Here is a 6,609-nt window from a genome sequence, read left to right as displayed (position 1 = left end):
CAAAGACCAATAGGATACCATAATAGAAAGCTTGAGGAAATGCCACAAATTAAATCTAACGGACAGATGTAGGACACTCCACACAGCAACAGAGTACACGACTTCTCAAGTGCTCTTGGATGAGTCTCCAGAATAACCCATATGCTGAGCCATAAAATAAGCCCCAGTAAATCTCAGAGGGTAGAAAGAACACAAAGCTTGTGTGCCAATAAAAATGGATTGGTATTAGAAATCAGTACTAGAAAGCATTTGGGGAAATTCACAAATAAGGTGAAACTCTTAAAGGGTTACAAAAATAAAAGAAATTAGGAAATGGTTTTAGGTGAATGAAAAGTACAAAATTCCAAAAACATAAGGGATACAGCTAAGGTAATATTTAGAAGGACATGTATAGCTGGAAATGTGTATTTTAAAACAAGAAGAGCCAGGCTTTGCCATTTTCCTTTCTGCTGGCCTGATCCCGCTCACTTGGACCCTGCCTTCACCTAATTTAACTTCATTAAACTTCAGCGGCAAGAGGTAGAAAGGGGCCTAGCCCCTCTGGGCAGCTTCTTTTCTATTCCTGTGGTCCCTAGCTCCCAATGCCATGCTGCCTCAGTTCCTCAACTTAATTCTGTCTGTGATTCTGGTCACAAACTGAACTGGACGAGAACAGAACCAAATGCAGTGATTAGGTTCAATGTTGACTGGGGAAATTTGATTCCATTCTGTTCCAATTGTTTGTGACCAGAATCTGGAAAGGAGCTCATGAACTGAGGTGCCACTGTATTTTTTTAAATTTTATTAATTTATTTTTATGTATTTGGTGCAGGGTCTCACTATGCAGCTCAGACTTACAGTGATCCTCCTGTTTTCAGCCTCCCAGCTCTGAGATTACAGGTGTGCACCACCATGTCCAGTCTTGGTGGTTGGCTCAGTGCACCCTGGGGACAGGGCTGGCAAGACATGTGGTACCAGGGATCAAAGCCCGGTCCCTGTGTTTGCCCAAGCAGGCACCTAGACCACTGAGCTATCTCACTGGTCCTTGTATGGTTTTTTGTTGTTTTTTTTTTTAACTCACCAGAATAAAACCCATGCCACCCAAGACCCCAGAAAACAAAGGGGAGAGACCACAAATCTCATACACTTGTGAACTGGTGGATGGCCTCAGGTTTCTTTTCAGAAAAGAAAACACCAACCATCAGGCTGAGTCAGATAAGTAAATCATTTTGTTTCCCCTACATACAAAGGAAAATCCACCCCTTCTTGGAAATAAGGGCCCTCCATGTGTGGTTCATGTAGCAGGCTTTGCTACTGTCTTGCTTATCTAACGCATTTTTGAGTCACTCACCCTAAGTTAAAATGGCCTCTTTTGGCTTGTTCTTATTTTTCTTGGGATCCTCTTTGGTGGCTCAAAAATTGTCTTGAAGATATAATAGTGATTGCTAACACAGAGCCGTAAGTCTAACCTCACCCTTTGCTGTTGCCAACAGTTATCTCAGGACCTGGCAACCTAGATGAAATTGCCAGGAACATTGTCATCCTTCAGAACCAAACAGACTCCCTGGCAGTAGTAGCCCTACAGTACATACCACAGGGGACCAGATCTTCTAGCTGCAGAAAAAGGGAGATTATGTTTGTTTCACAGGAAGAATGGTCTATGTAAGTCAGTCTAGAACACTGAGAGATGCAGCCCAAAAGCCAGCTGACCTTGCTTCCAGGATCTGCTAGGAACAGCCGGAGCCCTGGGGATCCTGGTCAAACATCTAGAATTGTGTGTCACTGAGGCTTGTACTAGATGTGCACCCAAAGCCTCATACATTCCTAGGTGGGGCTTTGGGGAGGTGGCTGGACCATGGGTGTGTGATGCTGGATTAGAATGTGAGGTACTAGGATTAAGTGGCCACTGGAAGGCCCATGCTGGGTGTGGGTAGTGTGAGCCCACAGGCAGGTAGCTGGAATGGAATATAAGGGAAAGGTGGAAGGCAGCTGCTGTGTTGCTGCTACTGCTGCTGCCTCCTGCTTGTTCTGCCAGGGGCATTTCTACTCTGGGATGCCCCTCTGCCATCCACCCTGCCTTAGTGCCAGCCAGCAATGGACTGAAATCTCTACAAACTGAGCAAAACTAAACTTTCCTTCTCTAACTTGTGGATGTTGGGTATTTTTTTCCAGCAACAAGAAAGTAACTAAGACAAATAGCCTGCTTACTTCCCTTGACAGGATCTTTATTGCTGCTGCTTATAGTCTTACTAGTAGGAGCATGCATACTTAATCTCTTAGTCAAATTTGTTTCTTTTTGTGTAACAGCCATTCAACTACAGTCTGAGCCAATGATTAAAACCCACCTCTACATCTACAACTAATGAAGAACTCCTTAGAGGAGGTGTTTGGCTCTCTGCATCCCTAGATCAGAGAGGACAAGTGTTCCAAAGTCACTGCATAGGTAGGGCCTGTGCCCCTATGGAGTAGGAAGCAGCAATGGGAAAATAGGTGCTCTACCCTTAGCACCCCTGGAAGATTTTCAGGGACCAGGTCTCTAAGAGTAATAATAGACATGGCATAGTTGAGGCTGTGGGGTCACCACCCTCTACTTGCTTGAACCTGGGCAATCCCCCCAGACCAACCTCCCAAATTGCCCTCAGACCTAGTATCCAGAGGAGAGATAAGAAAGACAGAGACTCCATAGGCCTGGCCTGGAAGATGCTGAAGTCCCAAACCAAGATCACTGTGCCAGATTCTCCAGCATGACTTACAGTAACTTTTTTTCACTTGAGCTAATTGAAGGTTCATGCATATGGACTGCATCTCATACATCCAATTATAACAGTGAATTATGGGAAAGGACGTGCATAATACACACAGCTCACATCACTCAGCACCGTCGGTGTTGTCAGTCATGCTCTGAAATACCCAATAGGAGGCGCCCTAAACCCAATGCAACATTTAAAGTTTTTAAACCCAACGTACTCAGCTCTCAGGCCATTTTGGTTTTGACTGATGTGAGCTCCTTGCTCTGTATGTACCTTTGCATAAATAAACTGCTTTTTCCTAGAAAAAAGAAAGCTGAGTGTAGTGATGTGTGCCTGTAATCCCAAGACTTGGGAGGCTGAGGCAGGAACACTGACACAAATTTGAGGTCCCCCAGGCTTTGTAGTGAGTTTAAGGTCATCCTCAAGTACAAAGTGAGAACATTGTCTCAAAAAAAGAAGAAGAAGAAAAAAAAAAAAAAGATAAAACACAAATAAAGAAGAAATGGAGAAATGGGGGTGTAGCCCAATAGTAGAACATTTGTCTAGTATCTGGGAGATCCTGGGTTCAGTTCTCAACATCACAAAAGAAGAAAGCGACCTTTGATCAACAATTTATCCTCTCACTTTATGCAAAAAAAAAAAAAAAAAAAAAAATCCAGGTGTGGTGACACATTCTTGTAATCCTAGACTAAAGCAGGAGGATCTCTAAGCATCTAGGCCAGTCTAGGATACAAAGTGAGTTCAAGGTCAGCCTGAACTACATGCCAAGACTCTGTCTCAAAAACAAGCAAAATGCTGAAAAAGGAAGGGCAAAATAAAGCAGAAAGAAGGAAATGATAAAGATTAGAGAAGAAATTAATGAACCTGCTTAGGCAAAATGCAGCAGCCGGGGTTCAACTGTGGGCCTGCTGTGCTGGCCCCGCCCTGGAGAGCGCCGAGACTGCACTTGAGACTGGGCGTGGTGGCGTGCTTGGGAAGCTGAAAACAGGAGGATCACTATGAGTTCAATCTACATAAACAACCCTGTAGTCCCTGTAGACCCTGTAACAAATGCAAAAAAAAAAAAAAAAAAAGAGGCAGTTAATGAGATAGGAAAAATAATAGAGAAAATAAATGAGAACAGAGCTGGGTTTTTTTTTTAATTTTTAATCTTTAGTTTGATTTAAACATCGCTTTTAGTATGATGCAGACACCAGCTGCGCAGAAAGGGGTCTGGAGAGATGTTCAAAGCAGCACACACCTGCGGCTCTTCTTCGGTTCTGGAGGCTCCAGGGCAGTCAATATTACTTCATCAAACACATTCTTTAGGCCTTTCTGTGTGAGTGCAGAACACTCCACACACTTGACAGCCTTCAGATCATGGGCCAGCTTTTCAGCAGTCTCTGGAGTGATAGGTTTCCGAAGAGCAAGTTTCTCAATAGTAGAGGGATCATCTCTGAGATCAGTTTGGGTCCCAACAAGAAAGAAAGGAGTCTTTGGACAGTGGTGAGCTATCTCAGGCTCCCACTTTTCTTTCACATTTTCAAATGAGGATGGCGAGACCACTGAAAAACATGCTAGAAATACATCTGTTTGTACATAACTCAGTGGTAGTAATCTATCATAATCCTCTTACCCTTCAGTATCAAAAAGCCCAAGAGTATATGGCTCTCCATCAATCATAACTGTGACTGCATAGTTGTCAAAAAACGGTTGGTACATATCCATATGGAAATTTGTTTGTTGTATAGGATATCAGGAGATGTTTTTACTGACAGCACCATTGCCCACAAAAACACACTTAACTGTCTGCATTGTGGAAATAGTTTAAATATTTCAAATTTGGTGTTGACCTCAGCTCTTCTGCCCAGGCATTGACAGCAGCCCAGAGCTGTTTTTTTTGCAAAAATTGGTAAAACTGAAAATCTGTAGCTAGGCTGGCTGTTAAAAAACAAAACAAAACAAAACAAACAACAACAAAAAAAACCCTCACACTATTAGACTTAGAAATAAAATAAGGAACATTATGGAATCCTATGAAAAAACATATAGCAATAATTATGATTTAGGGCTGGCGAGATAAATCAGCAGACTAAGTGCCTGCTTAGGCAAGCACAGGGTTCCATTCCTGGCACCACATGCCAAACTGGCCCCATCCCCAAGTGCGCTGAGCTGGCCAAGGAGTCTAGGCATGGTGGTGCACATCTGTAATCCCAGCGCTGGTGGGGCTGAAAACCGGAGGATCACTAAGAGTCTGAACTGTATAGTGAGACCCTGTACCAAATACATTAAATTAATTAATTAAAATAAATTTTATTTAAATGAAATGGACACATTCCTGTAAAAGCAGAACCAAAACAGACATCAAAGCTGATTTATCTCATGCCTGTAATCCCCAGCACTTCAAAGGCTGAGGCAGGAGGATTGCTGGGAGATAGAGACTAGTCTGGACTACTTAGCAAAACCCTATCTCAAACAAAGAAACAGAGATAAGGATCAGGTTTCAGGTCCCTGTCTAAGTACAAACCAAAGCAGAAGGAGAGATTATGGCAATTTGAACATGCACACAAAAATTTAATAGAAACTTTAAAAAAAAAATCTTATCTCTCACTCCCCTCCCCTCACCCACACACATATGAAAGTAAGAAAAGTAAAAAAAAATAAATAAAAATAAAAATAAAAAATAAAAAATAAATAAATTAAAAAAAAACAAAAACAGATGGCTTCACTGGTAAATTCTACCAAACATTTTTTAACAATTTTCTTTTCTTTTTTTAATGTATTTAGTACAGGGTCTACAGGGTCTCACTACACAGATCAGATTCATAGTGATCCTTTCTGTTTTCTGGCCTCCTAAGCACTGGGATTACAGGCATATGCCACCACGCCCAATCTCAATTGCAGTCTCAGGGAGCCCCAGGAGCGGGGTTGGAATAGAAGGCCAGGAATCAAACCTCTGTCCCCTGAGTCTGCCTAAGCAGGTGCTTTAATCCACTGAGCTATCTGGCCAGCCCTCTACCAAACATTTGAAGGAGAACAATTAATAACATTCAGAAACTCCTCCAAAAAATGTAATAGGAGAAAATATTTTTTGATTCTCTAACACTAGTAATTTCCTGATAATGAAACCGAAGATACTAGAAAAAAAAAAAACTACAAACAAATGTGTCTTATGAATATGGATGTAAAAATCTGCAAAACTTCTAAGTTGAACTGAATAATATGCTTGAAGAGTCACACAGGATGGCCTAGTGGGATATACCCAGGAAGCTTTGACTTAATACCCCAAAGTCAATATTCTTTGATGCCCATTACTAATGGAACATATAAAATGTCCTCTCTTAAAATTCGTTTACCTTGAATTTTTCTAGGTCACATGAATTTTATGCAAAAATTTAAAAAAATTCAAATTCAGCATAAATGGGTTAACACAAAATCAATCACTATAAATAAATCATCACTATATATGTATATATATCACATATGTCACATATATACATGTACAGTTTTGGTCAGTTTGGGGAGACAAAGAAAATGATATCACCCTCACTATTTCTAATCAACATAGTGGAGTTCTAGTCTGAAAAATTAAGCAAGAAAAATAATCCACTGGAATGAAGAAATAAAATTGTATCTATTCACATGTTCACAGCTAACATGATCTTGAATATATAACACTGAGCTATTAGCACTTTTTTTTTATTTTGAAACATGGTCTTGTTGATTATTTAAATTTCCCACGCTGAACTTAAACTTGCCATCTTCCTACCTCAACCTCCCAGTGCTGGGAATATTATTCAGTTATAAACAATAATGAAATACTGATACAGATGCTACAGATGAAAGTTTTGTAAACATTTTGTTAAGTAAAAGCATTCAAATGCAAAGGCCATCTATTATA

At 40.8% G+C, this 6,609-nt stretch overlaps 1 pseudogene; it reads right to left on the bottom strand.

The window, feature by feature from the left end:
* Window positions 1–3,947: 3,947 nt before the first annotated feature.
* LOC101582093 lies at window positions 3,948–4,523 on the bottom strand (annotated as a pseudogene).
* Window positions 4,524–6,609: the final 2,086 nt, after the last annotated feature.

Source organism: Octodon degus, unplaced genomic scaffold (assembly GCF_000260255.1).
Source record: "Octodon degus isolate 3935 unplaced genomic scaffold, OctDeg1.0 scaffold00101, whole genome shotgun sequence".
Taxonomy (NCBI): Eukaryota; Metazoa; Chordata; class Mammalia; order Rodentia; family Octodontidae; genus Octodon; species Octodon degus.
Note: the sequence above shows the minus strand (reverse complement) of the source record. Positions and strands in the feature narration are given on the sequence as shown.